The 26,869-nt window shown below is 34.1% G+C and overlaps 1 long non-coding RNA gene across 1 annotated transcript in view; it reads left to right on the top strand.

The window, feature by feature from the left end:
• The window catches only part of LOC127725269 (uncharacterized), a 42,009-nt gene extending 15,624 nt beyond the window's left edge, over positions 1 to 26,385 (top strand). Inside the window, exon 2 of the long non-coding RNA XR_007992890.1 lies at positions 25,035 to 26,385. This is a non-coding gene — a long non-coding RNA (uncharacterized LOC127725269). The remainder of the gene's footprint in view (positions 1 to 25,034) is intronic.
• The last annotated feature ends 484 nt before the right edge of the window (positions 26,386 to 26,869 follow it).

The following is a 26,869-nucleotide window of genomic DNA, read 5'->3' as shown; positions in this document are numbered from 1 at the left end:
TTGAATGTTGTGTTCATACTTGCCCCAACTATTCAGGGTTCGACCTCTGCGGTCGTATCAAGCTGCGCCCCAGCGGAGCATTTTATTTCATTCATAAATTTCTTTATGCTTGGAAATATAATTTTGCTTGGAGTTGAAAGAGTTGACATGTTGCAATGTACATTTACTCTACATAGTTCTATGGTACCAAATCAAAAGTTTATATAAAGAAAGAAGTCAAAGGTTTCCCATCATAGTTTAGTTACATACATTTTTTTTGTACCTGAGGTCGTTGAATATAGATCATTATATAAATAAGGAGATGTGTTATGATTGCCAATGAAAAAACTAAGGATTTTCTTATCCAAGGAATAGATTACCTTAGCCGTATTTGGCACAACTTTTTGGAATTTTGGGTCCTCAATGCTCTTCAACTTTGTACTTGTTTGGCTTTGTTACTATTTTGATCTGAACGTCACTGATGAGTCTTATGTAGATAAATCATTATATATATATATATATATATATATATATATATATATATATATATATATATATAAACAAGTTTGATACGTTTTAAAAAAAAATGGTTTAAGTGTGGGATTATCAAAAAAGTGTGCAGCTTAGAATTTTTAACTATTTTCAAACTGGCTACAAAAACAAATAATCATGATTAATTGATTAAATTTCTTCACATTTGCATTTGAACTTTAGCCTGAAAACTAACTCTTTTCTAAAAAAAAACCAAACAGCACCTTAGGATGGAACATCCAGTGGGTGACTTAGCATGTTGTCTTTAGGGAGAGAGGAGATAAAAAAAATGATTCCTTTAACAAGAATATTTCACTCCACATTGAACAAAAGTTACATTAAGTAAACAATCAATGTCAGTTTCTAGTTCTTATACAACAAAAATAATATAAAACAAGTTAACACATCTTTATTAAACAATTATCTGATATTTAATGCCAAACAAGCATTTGGGTTTACGATTGCATTTCTTTTTTTAAAGAAAGCAACTTGTTTATGGTAATTAAATACGAAATATAGTCATTTGATTTTTCTGTCTCAACCTTAATTTCTATAACTTGACATCGTTCCTTTTAAATTATTCTTCCCGGATAAAACTCAGCATCTTGGTCACCGCTTGATGTTTCTCGAGTACAATAACCTAGTTACCGGTAATCATCATGGATCTCTGGTTAAAAACAGGCTCTTGCAGAAAAAGGAAGAGCGATACTGAAGGTGAAAATGGAATAATTCTAGTAAACTAATGGATGTTATTTGTCAACACAACAGGTGTTAAGAGATCCAGTTTTGAATATATTTTCATTGGAACTAGTCCAAAAACTCTAAATATCCTTAAATGATCTCTTGATTTTAAGGAAAGGTGATGAGACATAAAATTGATATTGTACACAAAAGCTCTTTGTTACTATTTTATATATTAAACATATCTGTTTTAGAGGTTATTGGTGTGTAAACTGGGCCGATGCTCTCATAAACTGACTTTCGTAAAGTTTGTTAAGTCATCGGCTCAGTTTTCGCATTAGTTTTTAATGTGTATCCAACATGAATAATCACAGTGAAATCGAAACCCACGGTCAACACTGCGTTCACATAGGTAACCAAGGTAGTTTCGACAAAATTGTCTATTAAAGTGTTAATCAAGGAAAAAAATTTTGTTTTAAATTCACTTTACTATGGTTTTTCTTTGGGGGGGGGGGGGGGGGAATGATAAGGGGGTTTGTCTAATAAGTCTATTTTCAATAGGGGAGTGTTATGAATAAAGAGATGCAGAGAATACGTTAATGAGACAGCATTATGATAAATATAACAACAATTATCACTTTTAATATTTAAATTTACTAATCGATGTAGATAGGGCGAGGAATTATATTATATGTATAACCTCCCTCCCCGCTCCCGTGAAAGTTGTTTACAACTGGTCTTTACTAGGGTCTATTTACAGTTTGATGTATAACCTCTCTCCCGTGAACGTTGCTTACAACTAGTCTTTACTAGGGTCTATTTACAGTTTGATGTATAACCTCCCTCACGTGAATGTTGTTTTCAACTGGTCTTTACTAGGGGCTATTTACAATTTGATGTATAACCTCCCTCCCGTGAACGTTGCTTACAACTTGTCTTTACTAGAGGCTATTTACAATTTGATGTATAACCTCCCTCCAGTGACCGTTACTTACAACTGGTCTTTACTAGGGTCTGTTTACAGTTTGATGTATAACCTCCCTCCCGTGAACGTTGCTTACAACTGGTCTTTACTAGGGTCTATTTACAGTTTGATGTATAACCTCTCTCCCGTGAACGTTGCTTACAACTAGTCTTTACTAGGGTCTATTTACAGTTTGATGTATAACCTCCCTCACGTGAATGTTGTTTTCAACTGGTCTTTACTAGGGGCTATTTACAATTTGATGTATAACCTCCCTCCCGTGAACGTTGCTTACAACTTGTCTTTACTAGAGGCTATTTACAATTTGATGTATAACCTCCCTCCAGTGACCGTTACTTACAACTGGTCTTTACTAGGGTCTGTTTACAGTTTGATGTATAACCTCCCTCCCGTGAACGTTGCTTACAACTGGTCTTTACTAGAAGCTATTAACAGTTTGATGTATAACCCCCCTCCCGTGAAAGTTGCTTACAACTGGTCTTTACTAGTGGCTATTAAAATTTGATGTATAACCTCCCTCACAATATATATCTATCCATTTACCAAGTAATTGACCTGCGGTAAGGACTAGTTTTTATAGTAAAGTCCTATCAAAATTTCAATTGACCAGTATTTGCCAGTATTTCCCGGTATTTCCAGGTATTTACCGAAGGCATGGTCAATACTTGACCGCTTTTTTGCCAACCTTGTTTTTTACTAGGGTCTATTTACAGTTTGATGTATAACCTTCCTCTCGTGAACGTTGCTTACAACTGGTCTTTACTAGGGGCTTTTTACAATTTGATGTATAACCTCCCTCCCGTGAAAGTTGCTTACAACTGGTCTTTACTAGCGGCTATTCACAATTTGATGTATAACGTCCCTCCCGTGAAAGTTGCTTACAACTAGTCTTTACTAGAGGCTATTTACAATTTGATGTATAACCTCCCTCCGGTGAAAATTGCTAACGACTGTTCTTTACTAGGGGCTATTTACAATTTGATTAATAACCTCCCTTCCGTGAAAGTTGCTTACAACTGGTTTTTACTATGGACTATTTACAGTTTGATGTATAACCTCCCTCCCGTGAAAGTTGCTTACAACTGGTCTTTACTAGCGGCTATTCACAATTTGATGTATAACGTCCCTCCCGTGAAAGTTGCTTACAACTAGTCTTTACTAGAGGCTATTTACAATTTGATGTATAACCTCCCTCCGGTGAAAATTGCTAACGACTGTTCTTTACTAGGGGCTATTTACAATTTGATTAATAACCTCCCTTCCGTGAAAGTTGCTTACAACTGGTTTTTACTATGGACTATTTACAGTTTGATTGATAACCTCCCTCCCCGCTCCCGTGAAAGTTGCTTAGAACTGGTCTTTACTAGGGGCTATTTACAGTTTGATGTATAACCTTCCTACCCGCTCCCGTGAAAGTTGCTTACAACTGGTTTTTACTAGGGGTTATTTTCAGTTTGATGTATAACCTTCCCCTCGTGAACGTTGCTTACAACTGGTCTTTACTAGGGGCTATTTACAATTTGATGTATAACCTCCCTCCCGTGAAAGTTACTTACAACTGGTCTTTACTAGCGGCTATTTACAATTTGATGTATAACCTCCCTCCCGTGAAAGTTGCTTACAACTAGTCTTTACTAGAGGCTATTTACAATTTGATGTATAACCTCCCTCCCGTGAAAATTGCTAACGACTGGTCTTTACTAGGGGCAATTTACAATTTGATTAATAACCTCCCTCCCGTGAAAGTTGCTTACAACTGGTCTTTACTATGGACTATTTACAGTTTGATTGATAACCTCCCTCCCTGCTCCCGTGAAAGTTGCTTAGAACGGGTCTTTAATAGGGGCTATTTACAATTTGATGTATAATCTCCCTCCCGTGAAAGTTGCTTAGAACTTGTCTTTACTACGGGCTATTTACAGTTTGATGTATAACCTCCCCAACCGCTCCCGTGAACGTTGCTAACAACTGGTTTTTACTAGGGGCTATTTAGAATTTGATTGATAACCTCCCTCCCGTGAAAGATTCTTACATCTGGTCTTTACTAGGGGCTTTTTACAGTTTGATTTATAATCTCCCTCCCGTGAAACGACTGGTCTTTACTAGGGCTATTTACAGTTTGATGTATAACCTCCCTCCCTTGAAAGTTGCTTACATCTGGTCTTTACTAGGGGCTATTTACAGTTTGATTTATAACCTCCCTCCCGTGAAAATTAGTGATCAGAGATCAGTGGTAAGCAACTTTCACGAGAGCGGGGAATTAAATTATAACCTCACTCCCGTGAAAGTTGCTTACAACTCGTTTTTACAAGAGGCTATTTACAATTTGATGTATAACCTCCCTCCCGTGAAAGTTGCTTACAACTGGTCTTTACTAGGAGGTATTTACAGTTTGATGTATGACCTCCCTTCCGTGAAAGTTGCTTACAACTGGTCTTTACTAGGGTCTATTTACAGTTTGATGCATAATCTCCCTCCCATGAAAGTTGCTTCCAACTGGTCTTTACTAGGGGCTATTTACAATTTGATTTATAACCTAACTCCCCGCTGCCATGAAAGTTGCTTACCACTGGTCTTTACTATGGGCTATTTACAGTTTGATGTATAACTTCCCTCCCGTGATAGTTGCTTAGAACTGGTCTTTACTATGGACTATTTACAGTTTGATTTATAACCTTCCTACCCGATCCCATAAAAGTTGCTTACAACTGGTTTTTACTAGGGGCTATTTACAATTTGATGTATAACCTCCCTCCTGTGAAAGTTGCTTACAACTGGTCTTTACTAGGGGCTCTTTACAATTTGATGTATAACCTCCCTCCCGTGAAAGTTGCGTACAACTGGTCTTTACTAGGGTCTATTAACAGTTTGATTTATAACCTCCTTCCCGTGAAAATTGCTTAGAACTGGTCTTTACTAGTGTCTATTTACAGTTTGATGTATAACCTCAATCCCGTGAAAGTTGTTTACAACTGGTCTTTAGTAGAAGCTATTTACAGTTTGATGTATAACCTCCTTCCCGTGAAAGTTGCTTACAACTGGTCTTTACTAGAGGCTATTTACAGTTTGATTGATAACCTCCCTCCCGTGAAAGTTGCTTAGAACTGGTCTTTACTAGTGGCTATTTACAGTTTGATGTATAACCTCCCTGCCGTAAAAGTTGCTTACAACTGGTCTTTACTAGGGGCTATTTACAGTTTGATGTATAACCTCACTCCCGTGAAAGTTGCTTACAACTGGTTTTTACTAGAGGCTATTTACAGTTTGATGTATAACCTCCCTCCCGTGAAAGTCGCTTACAACTGGTCTGTACTAGGGTCTATTTACAGTTTGATATATAATCTCCCTCACGTGAAAGTTGCTTACAACTGGTCTTTACTAGGGGCTATTTACAATTTGATGTATAAAACCCCTCCCGTGAACGTTGCTTACAACTGGTCTTTACTATGGGCTATTTACAGTTTGATATATAACCTCCCTCCCATGAAAGTTGCTAACAGCTGGTCTTTACTATGGACTATTTACAGTTTGATTGATAACCTCCCTACCCGCTCCCGTGAAAGTTGCTTACAATTAGTCTCTACTAGGGTCTATTTACAGTTTGATGTATAACCAGCTTCCGGTGAAAGTTGCTAAGAACTGGTCTTTACTAGGAGGTATTTACAGTTTGATGTATGACCTCCCTTCCGTGAAAGTTGCTTACAACTGGTCTTTACTAGGGTCTATTTACAGTTTGATGCATAATCTCCCTCCCGTGAAAGTTGCTTCCAACTGGTCTTTACTAGGGGCTATTTACAATTTGATTTATAACCTAACTCCCCGCTGCCATGAAAGTTGCTTACCACTGGTCTTTACTATGGGCTATTTACAGTTTGATGTATAACTTCCCTCCCGTGATAGTTGCTTAGAACTGGTCTTTACTATGGACTATTTACAGTTTGATTTATAACCTTCCTACCCGATCCCATAAAAGTTGCTTACAACTGGTTTTTACTAGGGGCTATTTACAGTTTGATGTATAACCTCCCTCCTGTGAAAGTTGCTTACAACTGGTCTTTACTAGGGGCTCTTTACAATTTGATGTATTACCTCCCTCCCGTGAAAGTTGCGTACAACTGGTCTTTACTAGGGTCTATTAACAGTTTGATTTATAACCTCCTTCCCGTGAAATTCGCTTAGAACTGGTCTTTACTAGTGTCTATTTACAGTTTGATGTATAACCTCAATCTCGTGAAAGTTGTTTACAACTGGTCTTAAGTAGAAGCTATTTACAGTTTGATGTATAACATCCTTCCCGTGAAAGTTGCTTACAACTGGTCTTTACTAGGGGCTATTTACAGTTTGATTGATAACCTCACTCCCGTGAAAGTTGCTTACAACTGGTTTTTACTAGAGGCTATTTACAGTTTGATGTATAACCTCCCTCCCGTGAAAGTCGCTTACAACTGGTCTGTACTAGGGTCTATTTACAGTTTGATGTATAATCTCCCTCACGTGAAAGTTGCTTACTACTGGTCTTTACTAGGGGCTATTTACAATTTGATGTATAAAACCCTCCCATGAACGTTGCTTACAACTGGTCTTTACTAGGGACTATTGACAGTTTGATGTATAACCTCCTTCCCGTGAACGTTGCTTACAACTGGTCTTTACTAGGGGCTATTTACAATTTGATGTATAACCTCCTTCCCGTGAACGTTGCTTACAACTGGTCTTTACTAGGGATATTTCCAGTTTGATTTATAACCTAACTCCCCACTCCTGTGAAAGTTGCTTACCACTGGTCTCTACTAGGGGCTATTGAAAATTTGATGTATAACCTCCCTCCCGTTGAAGTTGCTTACAACTGATGTTTACTAGGGCCTATTTACAATTTGATTTATAACCTCCCTCCCGTGAACGTTGCTTACAACTGATCTTTACTAGGGGCTATTTACAATTTGATGTACTAAGTATAACCTCCCTCCCGTGAACGTTGCTTACAACTTGTCTTTACTAGGGGCTATTTGCAGTTTGATGTATAACCTCCCTCACGTGAAAGTTGCTAACAACTGGTTTTTACTATGGGTTATTTACAGTTTGATTTATCGTCATGATGTTTAGTTATTTTTTGTGACTTTTTTTACCAAAAAATTATCAGGTTAAAGGACGAACGGCGACGTATAGACGTCATTTATTCTCTAGTGGAAAGCTGTCTCATTAGTATTCATACCACTTCGAATTCTTCTTTTATTTATTATAACTAAGTCTGATCGACACCCGTTTTGTCTACATTAGACTCATCAGTGTACTCAAACCAAAAGTTAGAAACCCAAATAGTAGCAAAATTGAAAAGCATTGAAAAGGAAAAAAAAATAACCAAAAGGTAAATCCAATTCAAAACACAAAAATGCACTATTATACATAAATATGTAGCCTGCACTGATCAGTTACCAGTATTTTTTTCATTTATTCAAATCATAGCGATGCAAACTATATTATATTTTGCAAATTCTATTGTCAAATAGCATACTTTACGTATTTATCGTATTTTGTAAGATTTGGGGAAAGAAATAAAAACTGCAAAATCGTAAGGACTCGTAAATACTGGTAACTAACTCGTAACTATTCGTAACACCACTTCAACAGGTCATAACTAACACGTAAAAGCTTCGATGAATAGTAAAATCCACTAATATATTCGTAACAAAAAAAAATCGTAAAATGCCCGTAAGTTGCTCGTAGGTATCCGTGGCAACTCGTAACAGATCGTGCAATCTTGCCGTAGATATATCGTAATAATCCGTAATAACTCGTAATAATCTGCAATAAAAGGAAAATAGCTCGTTAAATCGTAAAAGTGGCCAAATCGCAAGGATTCGTGTTCGATCTGTAAGAATTCGTATGAAAAATCCGTATATATTTTTCAAAGTTCTGTCGATGTCCTGACGTATAATGTTTGTCGATAATATTAATATTTTATTATTCTGGGTGGTCTTTCACATTTCAAAACGTAAAATGGAAAGTTTTGTCTATTTTAACAACAAAATCTCTTTAGAACCGGTTTGGCAAAGATAAATGTTAAGTCCAAGCCGCTTTGGTGTTAAACATTTGATATATTATTCAAAAAGAATTGTCAAACTTATTCATGCTGTTAATATGTACGAAATATAATCTTTCTCTCTTAGGATTGTGTTGGTCATTAATATTAAAAAGCTTTAATTTATTCTTTTAAATATGCATTTTGCAGCTATCAACTAAATAAAGACTGTGAGTGCCAGATTAAAATTATCGACGTTATTCTTGACGGAAAGTCCTTTATCAAATGGCAAAACCAAAAGCTCAAACACATCAATCAAATGGAAAACAACTATAATATAAACATATCAGGATTCATATAAAACTATTCTGTGTTGAGATCTCATTAGAACCCTACTACATACTATGTCAAACAAGCAAGATAAAGTACTGAACATTTTTGTACAAGAATTAAACATTCCAACCGCAGGAAATTATGAAACCAAAATGACATTTTACCATCTCTATAATGTTTATATTATATCATAGATCATGTCTAGACACTCAGAGTATTCATAAGAATAATCTTTATCATTTGTTGGTAAATATTCATTGATTATGCATAGATTATAATTTGAGGATAGAGTGATTACTACAACTCGTTCATTTCCCTCTTTTAGTTTCTTTACATTCCCACTTCATGAGTTTGGCCAAAGAATAGAAACCCCTGATTTGCCTTTTGAAAGTTTTGATCCGTCCAATGATTCATTTGTATCATGGCAACGTGTGTAATTGTCAAAATTTGGCAAAATGTCAAATAGAAAGTTTTTCTGAGATTCACACAAAAAATGTTCTTGAATGCATAGGATTGTGTTATCAGTTTTTTTTATAAATCCACAAATGCTGTATTAGATTTGACCCCTTCAATGTTACATGTCACTATATACATCCCGTCATTGTGTTATTGTGCTATGGCAAAATTTTGTATTCTTGTCTTTCATTTTTGCTAATGTGCTTTGTCTATATGCCTTTTTGTGTTTCTTTGTTACATATGACGTGGCTCTGTACTTGTACATCCCGTCATTGTGTTATGGTAAATTTTTGTATTCTTGTCTTTCATTTTTGCTAATGTGCTTTGTCTATATGCCTTTTGTGTTTCTTTGTTACACATTTGTTTGTTTTTATAGTGATTAAGATTATAACACAGTGTTGAATTCTATACCCAATTTTTGACATTTTTACCTATTGTGTCTGTTTGTTTTGTTCACACATCACACATCATTGTCAATATAATGGAATTTTATGCGACTGTCATACAAGTGAGAGGTTTAGCTAGCTATAAAACCAGGTTTAATCCACCATTTTCTACATAAGAAAATGCCTGTACAAAGTCAGGAATATGACAGTTGTTACCCATTCGTTTGATGTGTTTGAGCTTTTGATTTCGCCATTTGATTACAGACTTTCCGTTTAGAATTTTCCTCGGAGTTCAGTATTTTTGTGATTTTACTTTTGATTGTCTCTTCTCTGATTCCATCATTTCTTTGTATAGAGTCGTATTGTCTGGTGGTTTATTGAGGTCGATTTGCCGAAAATGGAATTCGTTTGACTTGCTACGTGCTGTTAAAGTTAAATCATTTTGTGAGTCTTTGATTTTGGATTTAATCCGAGTACAGTGTTCTTTCTCTTTCTCGTTTGTAGACATTGCAGAAGTTTGGTTTACTGTAGCTTCTGGTTTGTTTTAATGTTGTTTGGAATATAGACTGACATTCGTTTTGGACTGTTGATTGGCTGGTGTTGTATGATATCACAGTCAATGATAAGTTGGTTGATATTGGTGTTACTTTCCATATTATTGATGTTGAGAGTAGTTTGCATTGGGGGAGGGGTTGTTGGTGTTTGATAGATTCCTATGCTGTTTGTTTGCCTGTCTATGCCATGAAGCCTGTTGTGTCGGCGGTTGTTCATATGTTGGCGGATTGGGTATTCTTGGATTTTGTGGAACGGTGGTTTTTCATTGGTCCTTGATTTGGTATTAATCCATGATTTGGCATTGTTCCAAAATATGGCATTGCTACAGGATTTTGATAGAAATATGGATATTCATGTTGCACGATTCCGTGTTGGTGCAAAGATCCTCCGTAATAAATGTTGGGAGTATGAGTCATGTACCCTATTTGGTTTAAACAAGCACTTTGGTCATGATATACGGACGGTTGTATAAAAGACATGTGGGTTGGATGTGGATTTACCATTCTGGATTATAATGACATGTGCAAGTCCAAAGCAGTACCAATTATTATATGATTTTCAAGAGAACGAATTCGTTGTTCCATTATTTTGTTATGATGATTGCAAGGAGTTGTCTTGAATTGCAAGAGTAGTTATGAGAAGAACAACAGTTACTATGAATGTTATTATATGTATTGCTATGGTAAGTGTTCTTACCAGGATTGTTATCATGCATTGTAGGTTGAAATTCTGAATCCATCCCTGAACTATTCCTAAGTGTGTTTGGTGATTTGTTTTTTATTGTTTGTATCACCCTTTTCAATTGTGTATTTTTATTATCAAATATTTTGGCCTCGAGCATCACTGAAGAGACATTCATTGTCGAAATGCGCATTTGATGCAGTAAAATTGGTACCGTTTATGTTATAACTACCATTGGGTCGATACCTCTGCCCGATGGTATCACCAGCCCAGTAGACAGTACTTCGACATTTGCATGAAAATATGGATATTGTTTTGATTGAAATTTGCTGCTATAAAATTAAGAAATATATCTCCCTCATGCAAAGTTCTGATTCCTTGGCCAGATATGGCTATACTTTAGATTCTTTTTGGTTTGATCAGCTCTTCAATGTTTGTTTTAGGTTTTGGATTTTCAAATATTTCTGCCTAGTGCATTACTGAAGAGACATTCATTGTCGAAATTCACATCTAGTGCAGTAAAATTGATACCGTTTATGTTATTACAACCACTGGGTCGATACCTCTGCTGTTGGACTGTTAGTCCCCGAGGGTTTCACCTGTCCATGAGCCAGTACTTGGGTACTGGCATGAAAATACGGATTTTGTTTTGATTGAAATTTGGTGTTATAAAATTTGGGAAATCATTTTTAATTTTTAAATTAAGAAATATATCCCCTCATGCAAATCTTTGATTCCTTGTCCGAATTTGGCTATACTTTAGATTTTTTTTTGGTTTGATCAGTTCTTCAAAAATATTTTGGCCTCGAGCATCACTGAAGAGACATTAATTGTCGAAATGCGCATATGATGCATTAAAATTGGTAAAGTTTATATTATTGGTACTATATATAGTTATATTTGCTGGTTTGGTTTTAATACCAGTGTAGAACTTTCTGTATTAAGAGATGTAGATATATGAATGTCCTGTACCAAGTCAGGAATATGGCAGTTGTTATCTTATAGTTCGTTTTTACGTATGTTGCATTGGCGTTTGTTTTTGTTGCAATTCGGTGTTTCTGTTGTCCTGTTGTTTTCCTCTTATAATTTCTCAATCCTTTTATGACTTTTGAACAGCGGCATACTACTGTTGCCTTTATTTATAGATATATTCAGATGATTGCAATGTTCTGTTGTTGTAATAATATCTAGCTTTAAGGGTACATCTTGTGTTAGTACCCTTGGATCAAGACTGGTGCCTGCATTTGTTCATTGTATGATGTTAAGCTTATGACTGAATCTTGTTTAGGATGTTTGGGCCTTTCATTGCGTATGTGCTTTGGAGTAGTTTCATTACAGCTTGTATTTGCTATAATTTCGTCTTTAAATAACATCTGGTCATTGCATTGCGCACAGTGGAAAAAAGTAAAATAACAAAAATACTGAACTCCGAGGAAAATTCTAAACGGAAAGTCCGTAATCAAATGGCAAAATCAAAAGCTCAAACACATCAAACGAATGGATAACAACTGTCATATTCCTGACTTTGTACAGGCAATTTCTTATGTAGAAAATGGTGGATTAAACCTGGTTTTATAGCTAGCTAAACCTCTCACTTGTATGACAGTCGCATAAAATTCCATTATATTGACAACGATGTGTGAACAAAACAAACAGACATAATTGGTAAAAATGTCAAAAATAGGGGTACAGCAGTCAACATTGTGTTATAATCTTAATCACTATAAAACCCATTCTCATTGTATATATTGTCACTAGCTGAATTCAGTATGTTTGCACATTTGAAATGAAACCAGTGATCACAGGAATCACATTTTATACATTCAACCGTTTACCACTTTCACATATAGGACATGTACATATATCATTTCCGTTAGTAGGATTTAATGTCATATTGGTATCTATTGTGCCTATTGTGATGTTATATTTGAATGCTGATGGGTTTATTGAGTCAGGCTTTATTGTGTCAGACTGCTGACTATGTGAGTCATTAGAGTTACTCTCTATTTGTTCTCGTACACTTGATTTTTTATCAATATTGTCTCTTGGATTTTACTATTGCTCAATTTTAGTGAAATGTTATGGTTGATCACATCTAGTATTTTTTGAGGTTTGATTTTAGGATTTTGCAAAGCTCTTCCAAAAAGTCATTTACTAAAATATCAACCCAATTTCCATTTACAGTCATGGTGTTGGTGGAATTGTAGCAGTTGATAGTGAATTTTAACTGATTACCAGGATGAACATTAATCTTGCGATTAAAGATTATTTATAGCATTTGTCTATTATTGAATTTGATTTATCTATGTCAGTTTGTTTTTGGATGATATAGGGGTCACTTAACTCCTTGGAATTTAAATGTCTAAAATTGCTGTTTTTTCCAGTTCATATGTGGCAGTACTTATAAAAATAAGAAGATGTGGTATGATTGCAAATGAGACAAATATCCATAAGTGACCAAATGACACAGAAATTAACAATGATAGGTCACCGTACGGCCTTCAACAATGAAAAACCCATACCGCATAGTCAGCTGTAAAAGGCCCCGAAATGACAAATGTAAAACAATTCAAACGAGAAACCTAACAGACTAATTATTGTACAAAATAATGAACGAAAAACAAATTCGATCCACAGAAACAAACGGCAAACACTGAATTACAGGCTCCTCACTTGGGACAGGCACATACCGACCAACCCTCCACTAACATGGGACAGTGGTGTAACAGTACAACATAAGAACAAACTATAAAAATCAGTTGAAAAAGGCTTAACTCATCAGATGGATACAAATAGAAATACATCTAACAAAAACACAGAGTGGACATGGCAGGGTACTTATACATCCCCGCAACAAAAATACTCTAAGTACAGATCTGAGAGTACTGACAGCTAGTTCAAAGCCAATAACAACTAATAAAACAAAATCATGCATCTAAGACTAAAATATCAATCAGTACACTTTTAACATCCAATGGATTTAGTGTTAAGACGTCATTTGCAGTCAGAGAAAAACATGATCTTGTGCAATGCCAAGATACAGGTATCGACAGATTGTAGAGCCATGAATGTGCATACGTATATAAAAATAATATTTAGTTTGATTTTAATTTACTGATAACAAAATCAATATTAATACCAATAAAAATAATATTCAAAGATCCAATTACAGTTTTGAATTGGTAACCTTTTCGAATAAGTTTATTTCAAGCATCGATAAGTTCACCCGGATCGTATCTAAATTTCCGGGCCTTGGCAAACAACATCTCCGTAAAAATTAGGATGTGCTATCTCGTTTGAAATAAGTTTTCTACAGGTACAACCAAACTTCAAAACCAAATCTTTATATCTATGGAAGAATTTAGTTAAGGTTTTAAGTAACTTGTGGTAACGAAATCCCTGACTTGATAATTTACCAGTAATACATAGATTACGTTCATTGAAATCTTTGTACTGTATACCAGTACAAAGCTTTTGCTCGCCTTCATTTCGTATTTAATATCTCAGTGACAGTTGTTCAAATGGTTTGCTTAAGTATTGTAACAGTTTGTGCTCAGTCATGAGGTTGTGTAGAATGCTGTTGTTCTATACATAAAGTGTCAATCATCAAAATAAATCAATTTACTTCGAATTTCAAAAGATGGCCGCTGAAGATGGCTGCTGACAATGATCACCCACTCAAATTCCATCATAAAATATCAGGGGTAAAATATATTTACAGTAATAAAAGTAAAATGTTTGTTTTTAAAGTACACCAGTGCTTAAAAGGGTAGCGTGTTTATGCCTAAAACGTATGTGCTAAAACAATAAAACAGGCAACAGTGTTCTTCCAAGTTTTCACGTTCACTCTTCTCGCAGCCTCGTATTTGTCCTTCATTCTCTTACAAAATTAAGATACTGTAAAGTGCTCAAGGCTCAAATGATCTCTTGATTGGTTAATCAAGAATTGGTTTCATGGTCAGTGTAATGTATTTAATTAATGCATGAATTACGTTTTGACATTTCGTTTATGGGATTAGTCTTGGTGGTATAAGGAATTTATTATGATTTGGTAAATTTAGATCAATTGTGTTTTAGACCTTAGATAACACAGCACTACTATACGATGAAATGTTAGGAATTGTATAAGTTTCCTAATTGTGAATATGAATGTAAATCATGTAATTATCAAATTGTATATTTACAGTTCAAATTAATTTCAAAATTTGTGTTAAAAATAAATATATTCCACAACTAATGACCATCTTTACATCAAATACTACTTTATTATATGAAAATATGAAATAAAAAAAAGTAATTTAACTACCTTTTTTTTATTATATTGCAATATATTGAAATGACTATTCCTTCCAACCGCAGTAATCTGAGTTTTGGTAAGCATATAAGCTAATGGTTTAAGTAATGTTAAATTTATGAGATTTTAAAAAATTTTGTATTGCTTTGATATTGTTCCATTTTTCAGTTATTTTGAAGTCATTAATATTCATATAATAACATTAACTGTATCAATTTTACTGCATACTACAACTTATTTTGATTTTTTTATTTGTTTCAAAATAAGTGTCAAGCTGTTAAATGTGCTTCAGGGCAGTTGTAACTCATTTAAAGAAATTCTTTGTTTTGGACTGTAAGTGAACAATAGGATAATCTCTAACTGAGAACATGTTTTATATTCATTCTTCACCATTTCGAAACATCAAATCTTCAACTTTATCGAGATCATTTTGCTATCATATTGTAGTTTGTGGATATTACATTTACATATAAAAATGAAGAGATGTGGTATGGTGGCAATGAGACAACTATCCACCAGAGTTAAAATGAAGTGATAGTAAGCAATTTTAGGCCACCGTATGGAATTTATCAGTGAGAAAAGCCCACATCGTATAGTCGGCTATAAAAAGGCCCGCATATGAATATAAATGTAAAACCATTCAAACGAGGAAACTAGTGGCCTAATTTATAACTAAACAATTTACGAAAAGCAAATATGACAGACATGAACCAACGACAACCACTGTACTATTGGCTCCCACATGGGGCAGGCACATAAAGAATGTGACGGGGTTAAACATTTTTGTGATCGCTCAACATGTATGTTTAAGTCCAGCCAGTGAGTATGATTGGTAACCGTAAAGATTCCCATATAAAACACGAGATAGCCTGGAGGCTATATGTTTCATCCATGTATCCGTAAGATGTGATAAATGAGGCTTGTTCTCAGAAAAAATTTAATAAGCCGAAAGATTTCGCGGTTAAATACCCTTCCTTTTTATGTATTCAAAGATCCCAACCCTATTCAGTATTATATCTATGATGAGTTTATTTACAACCACTGGGTCGATGCCACTGCTAATGGAGTTTTTATTCCCAGAGGGTATCACCAGCCCAGTAGTCAGCACTTCTGTGTTGACATGAATTATCATTGATATGGTTATAATTACAATTAAACTGTTTACAAAACTTAGAATTTTTGAAATACTAAGGCTTTTCTACCTCATGAATAGATTACCTTAGCTGTATTTGACAAAACTTTTAGGAATTTTTGGTCCTCAATGCTCTTCAACTTCGTACTTTATTTGGCCTTTTTAACTTTTTTTTTTATTCGAGCGTCACTGATGAGTCTTTTGTAGACAAAATTTCAATCCTGGTATCTATGATGAGTTTAATTATATAGATACAATAGATAAGTGTTGATTTTTGAAAAAGAAACCATGAGCCCGCTTATCCACTGTGTCTCCAACTTAAACTCTTGTGTTGATGTCTTTTCATAATTATAACCTTTTTTTAATTAGAAGGTATTGTAAGTGAGTTAAAATAACCATGTTAACATGTTCAACGATGCATTAACAAATCAGAGTTCACAATTCATTGGTTAGAGAATTACAAATAGAACATAACATGTCTGTCTTTAAATTATTATGCATCTGAATATTATCCGTTATTTACCAAAAAAGACATTTTCGAACTTATTTCTAAGTATATATAATAAGTATATTACCGAAATTTATAGCAAGAACCCTAATTCTAGGCACATGACTATTTACTCTCAAAGTGATTTGCGAATAAACATTTGTAAAGATATGTAGTAAAACAGATAGAATCATACTATATTTATAAAACAAAAATGGACAAATTGAATAGTCATTAATAATCCAAAACAAACGGAAAAACCCGCTATTATTACAAAAATATCCACAATAACATACAAAATAAGAAAAACGGAAAAACCAAAGAATAGGAACATCAAAGAGAAAACAGGGATTCGAACCTAAACCGACAAGTCTCTACTTCTAACTTGACTATACAACTCATTGATCCCAACCTCTTATACTATACGATTGTCTATTATGTATATAGAAAGGTACAAGCCCTATGTGTCCGTTGTAAAGTTTTGTTTACAACCGACCCTCATTTTCAATTTCTAGATGTTAGTCAGGATCAGTCATAACTGTATCTGTTGTATCCTTTATTTCAAGTGATATGCGATAGCTAGACGACTTCAACATATTCACTACACTTTGAATTATTTAGTGATAGGGCATCATCTATATAGCGGAACGTGAAGTAAAAGAATAAATGCTAGCTTCTTTTCATTTTTCATAAGAAAGTCCTGTATAAAGTCAGCCTCATATGAATAAAGAAAAAAGTCGGCAAAAAGAGGAGCACAGTTGGTTCCTATGGGAATGCCGATAGTTTGTGGAAAAATACGTCCTCCAAACGTAATAAATATGTTGTCAATCAAGAAATCAAGCATCTTGGTAATGTCAGTTTCAGAGAATGTTTTGTGTGAATCAGAGTATTTTTCACAAAGTACGATATATCCCTTCCTTTGTGTATCTACGTCGTCCATTCATTTTTATGAAACAGAGCAGGGCCGACTGAGGACTATTCAAGCTACATATAAATATGATTCACTCTTCTTAAAATTGAGTTGAATAGCCCGGTTTAAAACCGGTAACAGTCTGAACCCCTAATATTAAATTTAACATGCGTTATAACATAAATCTAAAAGATCAGAGTGATAAAATTTGAAAAGAATCGGTGAAGGAATACTTTAGAGAACAGAAAAGAAGTGTATACAGCTGACAGACATAGACCCACTATTGCATACAGCCAAAACAAGAAGTGTCTACAGCTGACGGACATAGTAACACTATTACATATAGCCAAAAGAAGTATTTTCTGTGATTTCATGTTTCTCTTTGTCGTTATCTTTATTTTAACCAAGATGTTGTCTGCTTGAATGATTTGAGGAATTCTGTCCTACATGTAGCCTTTGTTTTTTTTTACTATAATTTTCTTGGTAGGGAAATGTTGTTACTTGGAACATGTACAATTTGTTACCATAACCAAGGTGCTTTTTTTACCATACAGTATGGGTTTTGATCATTGTAAAAGACCGTACAATGACCTATAGTTACAATTATTGTTTTTGGTCTTTGGTGGATAGTTGCCTCATTGGCAATCATATCACATCACATCTTCTAGTTCTTATTGTTATAATAAAAGAATTTGTCCCGGTATTTATGAAGATCTTTCATATATTGTTACGGCCAGAAATCACCTTTAAATTGTAGCCAACAAAGACAAATATCAATAATAAATTTAAGATTTATTGTACAATTTTACAAGAAACATTATACTAATAAAAATGTCAACTTAACTGTTAAGATATTTGAATGTCCGATCCTATGGTCTTTTCTTCATCCGGAATTCTTCTCTTAACTATTGCGGAATCCAAACGGAATATTAATATGTCAAATAAGTTCACAACTAGTATGATGTTGTTAACGTAAACAAAACTGTCAATCCAACAACTCCAGAGATCTTCGGGAATCCTTATATATATATCTTAATAAGTCTAATTTCGGTATCTGTATATATAGTTCAATGTCACAGAAAACTTCTAGAACACTGTACAAGGGAAACTTCTAGAAAATTGTAGAAGTTTAAATTACCAATCGTAGTTTATGATCATTCTGGAATAATTATGCATGTCAAATAGAAAGTGCTAATCATTCCACCAGTAACTATGATTGTTCCAGTGTTTTTCCTAACTACACAATAACATTATTTTTTAAACAATTATAAACAGGTCACAACCCAATTATGTAAACATCTTATAAGGCCACACAAAACAAATTAGGCCAAGACAAACAATCATAACAACTAGATTTGTAATTGCAAGCAATAACGGATGGCACCCTCGTCCCCCCCATTGCCAGGCGAGCGGCAGCCATTTTGAAAATTCCAAAGTCAAAGAGAGCATCTACACATGTTTGTTAACATTGTTGTAAAATTTCATCTCGTTTTGAGCATTTTGAAATTTTTAAAATTTTTTGCTGTTTCGATGGTAACGGTTACAATTTCCAAAAATTCCAAAGACATGTGCCACTTTGGGACATGCCACGTAACATATCATATTTTTTCGCATTTTAGCAGTTTCCATGGTAACCGTGGCCATCTTACCCATTCCAAAGTCAGAGGGACACCTTCACATGGTGGTCAACATTATAGCATAGTTCCAACAACTTTGGTCCATTCAATCACGAGAACTGCCCCGGACAAAAAAGTGGAAGAAAAATAATAATAAGAAAAATAAGAAACTAGACTTGCCATTGCAAGCAATAGCGGATGGCACCCATCCCACATTGCCACTAAACTGCAACCATTTTGAGAATTTTAGACATTCAATGCACATAAATGCATCACAACGCATCTGTCTTTAAATTTTCCTGAAGTTTGGGGCATTTTTCAAATTTTCACATTTTGGCGTTTCCATGACAACGGCGGCCATTTTGGAAATTCAAATTTCAAAAGTCCAATCTTTACTTGCCTGTTAACATTTATATTAATTTTCAATAAGTTTGGAGCATTTTGAAATTTTTGGACATTTTTTTTGTTTCCATGGTTACGGTGTCAATTTCGAAAATTCCAACAACAGCTTCAACATTGACTTTTGCCTTGTTTAACATTGATAAAGTTTCATTGAGTTTAACTACGGATTCTGAAAGAACATGCTACTTTTAAGTTTTTCAATGTTAAACTTTTCCCTCGTTTCTATGGCAATGGCAGCCATTTTGGAATTTCTAAGTACTGTTGGTACCTCGGGGCACCATTTGCAACATTTGCATAAAGTTTCATTTGGTTGGCTATAATAACGAAAGAATTAAAATTTAGATTTTTTTTACATTTTCTCTGTTTCCATGGTAACGGCGGCCATTTTGAACCATTCGAATGTCTCCTGCACAACTTCACATAGTGGTCCACATTATGGTATAGTTCCATCAACATTGGTCCATCCAATTCCGAGAAGTAGCATGGACAAAATGTGTGGAAGAATAAAAATAATAAAACTAGATTTGTAATTGCCAGCAATAACGGATGGCACCCTCGTCCCCCCATTGCCAGGATAACGGCAGCAATTTTGAATATTCCAAAGTCGAACATCGCATCTACATATGCTAGTTACCATTACGGTAAATTTGGAGAAAATTTGGAGCATTTTGAAATTTTTGAAATTTTTTATGTTTCCATGGTAACGATGACCATTTCCGAAATTCCAAAAGCAGACGACATATTGGCACATGGCATGTTACATATCCATACAGTTTCATTGATCTCTATGTTATATTCTTAAAGAAAATGCAGCTTTAATGTATTTTCCCATAGGGTCAATGTTAAACTTTCGCCCTGTTTCCATGACAATGGCAGCCATTTTGGAATTTCTAAATACTGTCTGCACATCTAGGCTTACCAAGTAACATTTCCATAAAGTTTCATCCAAGTAGGTCTTATAATGAAGGATTTAGAATTTTGAAATTTTTTCGCATTTTAGCAGTTTCCATGGTAACCGTGGCCATCTTGCACATTCCAAAGTCAGAGGGACAACTTTGCATGGTGGTCTACATTATACCATAGTTCTATCAACTTTGGTCCATCAAATTATGAGAACTGTCCCGGACAAAAATAGTGGAAGAACAAAAATAATAATAAGAAAAATAAGAAAAAAAAAGAAACGTAGAATAACAATATGTCACCCCAACTCCGTTGAGGGTGCCATAAAAAGAAACGTAGAATAACAATGTGTCACCCCAACTCCGTTAAGGGTGCCATAAAAAGAAACGTAGAATAACAGTATGTCACTCCAACTCCGTTGAGGGTGCCATAATAATACGCAAAAGTCGATTGATCAAAAGAGAATTAAAGGTATTTTCTTTCATAAACTCAATGGAAAAGATATGTGGATTGATTGATCGATGGTTTGTGATCATGATTGATCAATCAATTGATTGATTGATCGTTTGATTGATTGATTGATCGACTGATTGACAGTTTGTAAAAAGGCGAGGGGACGTTTTTTTCGAATTTTGCACTTGATTAATTACTTGTTTGATATCAAAACTTGATTGATTGATTTCTTATCATGATCTGATCACTTTAATCATGATTTAATTGATTGATAAATACTTTGTATAGCCTAAAATGGCACATTTTACATTGGTTTATTCATTGTCTATACGTTTTGTGTTGTTCAGTGACAAGCACATTTATATTCTTTTTAGAGGGGACATTAGACAGACAACATGTGTATATATTGACGGAGCGGCATACGAACTGTTCATTTTTGTTCTTTAATAGCTCGCGTATCACACGATAGATGTATCTTATCTTGTAGAAATTAAATTACACGTTCATCGATTGATTTCAGCTAATGTGTATATTTTAGCAGGTGTGTGATTCACGGATGTGTACTTTAATGCAAGTACAGAAATGTCACTAATATGTACTCTTAGTGTTTCTCTCTCTCTCGGTGGCGATTTTGTCTTCAAATAGATATAGGAAGATGTGGTATGAAAGCACGATTTTTGTATAGAATAGAAGCACGTTAAATTATATATTTTTTTCTCTTTTGGCATATTCTAGAAGATGTTTTGCAGTACAGATTTGTATTTGATCGTATGCACATACTCTTGATTACAGAATTTTGCCTCAAATTTACGAGCTGTTTTATAAATAAAAAAGAAGATGTGGTATGATTGCCAATGAGACAACTATCCACAAGAGACAAAATGACACAGAAATTAACAACTATAGGTCACTATACGGCCTTCAACAATGAGCGAAGCCCATACCGCAGTCAGCCGATGTTTTTTTGGTACTTTTTCCATGGCGACGGCGGCCATTTTGAAAATTCCAAAGACAAATAGCAACTCTGCACATTTCAGTTGACATTTTGTGAAGTTTTATCAAGTTTGGAGCATTTTGATTTATTTGGAAATTTTGGAAATTTTTGCTGTTTCCATGGTTACAGCGGATAATTCCAAAATTCTAGAAGCAGACATCTCATTGCCACATGTCATGTTATATAGCAATACAGTTTCATTGACTTTGGTGAAATACTCTTTAAGAAAATGCTGATTTTATGCATTTTCACAAAGGGTCAATGTAAAACTTGCCCCCAGTTTCCATGACAACGGCGGCTATTTTGGACTATCCAAATATTATCTTGACATCTTAGCATACTGGGTAACATTTTCATAAAGTTTCATTCAGTTGGGTCTTATAACGAAAGAGTTAGAATTTTTGATATTTTAACTGTTTCCATGGTAACGGCAGCCATTTTGAAAATTCCGAAGTCGAACTGCAAATCAGCACATGCCAGTTACCATTCCTGTGGAGTTTCTGCCAGTTTGGAACACTTTGATTTTTCCATGTTTCCATGGTAACGGCGGCCATTTTGAACCATTCTAATGTCTCTTGCACAACTTCACATAGTGGTCCACATTATAATATAGTTTCATCAACTTTGGTCCATTCAATTCCGAGAAATAGCTCGGACAAAAAGTGTAAAAGAATAAAAATAATAATAATAATAAAAAGAAAAAAAAGAAACGTAGAATAACAATATGTCACCCCAACTCCGTTGAGGGTGCCATAAAAAAGAACGGAACAATAACAATATGTCACCCCAACTCCGTTGAGGTGCCATAAATAAAGAAACGTAGAAGATGTCACCCCAACTCCGTTGAGGGTGCCATAAATACAATCTCATAACAATATATATTATACAATGAACAAAATACAATTATTTGTTATTTTCTTCGCGGAATAAGATTTTAATTGTAAATTTCTTGACCTTCAATGTTTTTTTTTTTAACCCATTGCCAGTCAAAATTTATTAGGATGCAAACTGGTATGGTACAATAAAATATGTTTTGCTCATGCACAATGTGATGCTTTGTTTTTGAAAAGGATATGATATAAACTGACCTTCATTGAATCTATACCTTATCAATTGCTGTCCGTTTGTCTTCCTTAATGGTACATTTCAGATCTTCTAGCATGTTCTCCCCACCAACGGTTGATCTCAGTTTCAATGATTGAAAATGTTTTTGGGTCTAAGATGGCATATCCATTGTAAACATTAAATCATTAATTTATGCCAGTCCATTGCCACTTGTCAGGGAACCCCATGTAGCTCGCACATTTATATCATAATGCTCCCTCTGTTTCTAATTTAGGACTTGCCTCCAATACAAATTGTTTTATTTTAAAAACAACGTGCTGAAAGAACTCAGGATAAGCCATGACTTGGTAGTTGTGATTCCAAATGAATTGCACTTCCACCATAAGAGGCATGCTGCTGCACAAAATATTGCGTGGTAAGATATTTCAGTGAAATGCTCTTGTAAAAATTTCAAATTAATAACTCTGTATCCAGATGCAGTAGTATTTGAAATTTTGTGTTTCTGTACTTTCCTTCCTTGCTGCGATATATGTGATCGTTTTTCTTGGACTACTTGTGCAAAAGATTTATTATCTTAATTTTTTTTCCCGACTCGATCTAACCTTTCCAGTCAGTTTGATTTTGAAGTCCTCCTTTACATCTTCCTGGCATTCAAACTCACTTTTCTAACGACAATTAAACAAGCTTTTACTCTTTCTATTTCGGCTACATGTATGTCTTCCAAAATGCATGCAAAACCTGTTGAGTTGTATTTTCTTCTTTGCCATGGATTTTAAGTAAGTTTAGAGGTATGATAACAAAAAAATATTTTTTGAAGTGCTGATAGCATATACAGGTTTCCTTATAATTATAGGTAGGTAAACACGAGAAGTTCGGCTATAAAAACAACCGTTCCAATTTATTTCAGTGAAAATGATACAACCATACCGTTAAAATGAAATAAAAAATATATAAATACAATAAGAAGTGTGTATTCAAAACGAAACCGACTTGAGGATAAAGTTATCATAAACAAATTTACAGCTGACATCAGTGATCAAAATGGGATGTTACAGAAAATAAGCTAACCCTATCTTCCTGCTGTTGTTACTTTTCAAGTTAAAACTAAGGATTTTACACACTTTCAACCAATATGTGATTTTAATCTACATTCACTTTCTGTCTTGTGAATGATCATTATTGTTAGCACTTCCGCTTAAATATGTATATGAATCCCCAAAACATACTTATATTCTTTTATTTTACGATCAAAATGTTGAAATGCTAATTTCTAAAAAAGTTATGTTGATTTCATAAAAAAATCAAGTCTTCGTAGGTATGACGATTGTTAACTTTATTTTGTGACGGTATTTAGGATTGGACAGAAACAGCATGGAAGAAGACGAATTAAAACAAACACAGGCACATAAAATTCAATGTCATGGTTAACAATTGTAAGGTTTCCCCAATGTGTAAATCACTGTGTTTAAAATTATTATGATGTTAAAATTATTATGATGTTAAAAGTTCTTTTTTTCTTCATCATTGAGATACAATATTGCAACGATTTCATTTATTTTCCCTTCAAAGTTTGAAAGCCTGAATTTTCGTCAGTGGAAGACCCGCAGTTGACCACATATAAATGCTATAAGGAAATTGCACCAAATTATGAATGTAAGATTGAAAATAAAGTATATCATGCCCTTGCTACGATCATATGGCAAACTTTTAAATGTGGAAATATGTAAAAATAAATACGGAAGAATACAGTTTATTTTTTTTTAACTAGGATCAATCATCTTGGAAATGTCGTTTGTATTTTATTGCAAAAGAAACTGTTCATGACAAAATTTCATATTAATGTTTAAATGTGTTGATTTATTCCTGACAAAAGTGCAATTATAGTGTCTGATATTCCTTTGATGTTTGGCAAACATTTTATTCCATGGGTCCACATGGAACTTAATAAATCATGCGGTCAGTACACCTTCCTGCTTATATACCACCTTAGCTGTTCATCCGTGCATCAAGTTAATATCTAGAATTAGTTCTTAGAATAGAAATTTAAAGGTACATGGCTAATTGGTTGACAAATTCCCATATTAAACTCTCGAAACCTAACGGCTCATGCACTACATCCTTCGGATGATTTAGTGAGGTTTTTATTAGCCATAAAAGGAATGATATCTTTTACAGAACACTTAAAAGAGGAGATCAACTAGCTGTAGAAGGTGCAGAAGTTGGTATTAATTTTTACCACCATGGAATATTTCTGGGACACGAGAAAGGTGTAGCTGATTTTGGAGGTAATAATAAACTCGACGCAACAGTTAGAAATGTTGATTTATTGCAGTTTACAAGTTACGGCAAGAGAAGACTTGTAAGGATCAACTACCCTAACAACGATTGCCTTCCACCAGAAATCGCAGCAATGAACGCAGAAATGCTAGTTGCAGATCCACATCAGTGGGGGCCATTTGATATACTGAAGAATAATTGTGAGCATTTCGCCGTTAAGTGCAAAACAGGTGTAGCAGTGTCATTTCAAGTTCTTGATAAGCTAAGAGAATGTCTTCTAAATCCTGTTCAATTGGTAAGGTATGCTGTTGCATCAAGTGTGAATAGTGTGAAAAAGGGGGGTTTTGGATCCCCTTCAATAACAAATTTATTGATTAAAAAAATAATGATTGTTTTAATCTAGCGATGTTTGGATATATATATATATATACTTATAGAAAATAATGGTCTAATTGTATCCCTTGATAAAACTGTAATTTGTACATATTTTATTCATTAAATTTGAAGAATTGTCTTATCCGTGTGATATGACTGTCGTTATCAACTGTTTCCGGTTTATATCAACTGCTTCCGGTTATTATCGCATGCCTTTCTGTAACGTTATCGCACGGCATTTCGACGTCACTCTGCAAATTTTGGAAAATACACCTCAATGGTACGTTCTAAGTGAAAAACATAACAAAGAAGGAATAAAGAAAACAATATTTGGAAACAGGAAAATATATTATTAAAAAATGCAAAACAAATAATACAATAAATGGATTTTTCAAAGTTTTAAAAATAGTTCTTGTCTGTATGCCTTCTGCTGTCGGCTCTCAGGCTGATATCATGACCTAGAGCTGATAAAGGGTCGGATATGAAAAATGCCATGTTATAATCTATATATATATATTATACTTAAGGATTATGAAATGCTATAACATGTTTGTCTTAAACGCATTTTTTTTTTCAGTATAATGCATTGTTTTTTTGTTTTGTTTTGTTTTTCAAAATCAAAATTGTGATGTACTTCAAGACATATACATATTCTTAGTCCAGTTATGTGCGTAATTATAGCAGTATGATCATTCATATTTATAGAATAAAATTGATGTATTAACAAAACATTATATCTTTAATTGATTATTGCACACACATATTATTTCATTGCATCTCTACTGTTTAAAGAGACAGAACTCATACATGTGTCCTACTCACCTTAGATCTGTATAACTACAAAATGTATATTATTAAATCAATTAAAAAACAATTGTGTTGATATTTTCTATCACTTATCAAATAGAGCTTACAACTGTTTTGAAGTAAATATACGTGTTATCTATTGCAAAAACATCGATTCCACATATAATAATATAATTAATTTATCTATGGAAAGCCAACGGGGTCAAAATTCTTAATTCGTAAATTGTCAATTTGTAACATGTAACTGTGCAATTTCAAAATTCTGAATTCGTAAATTGTCAATTTGTAACTTGTAACTGTGTAATTTTAAAATTCTTAATTCGTAAATTGTCAACTTGCAACTTTGAAATTCAACATTTGTAACTTTGAAATTTTTTATTTGCGACTTTGTAATTCATTAAATCTAACATTCGTATACTATTTTTTATTCTGCCATTCTTCATTTGTTACCAAGTCACTTAAATATTTGCCATAGACACGCTGAAATTCGTATATTGATGTTTTGTAACTTGAATCATGTCAATTCGTTAAATGTCAATTCGTTAAATGTC

This window comes from Mytilus californianus, unplaced genomic scaffold (genome assembly GCF_021869535.1).
Source record: "Mytilus californianus isolate M0D057914Y unplaced genomic scaffold, xbMytCali1.0.p SCAF_15, whole genome shotgun sequence".
NCBI classification, from domain to species: Eukaryota; Metazoa; Mollusca; class Bivalvia; order Mytilida; family Mytilidae; genus Mytilus; species Mytilus californianus.
This window is presented reverse-complemented; position numbering and strand designations above follow the sequence as displayed.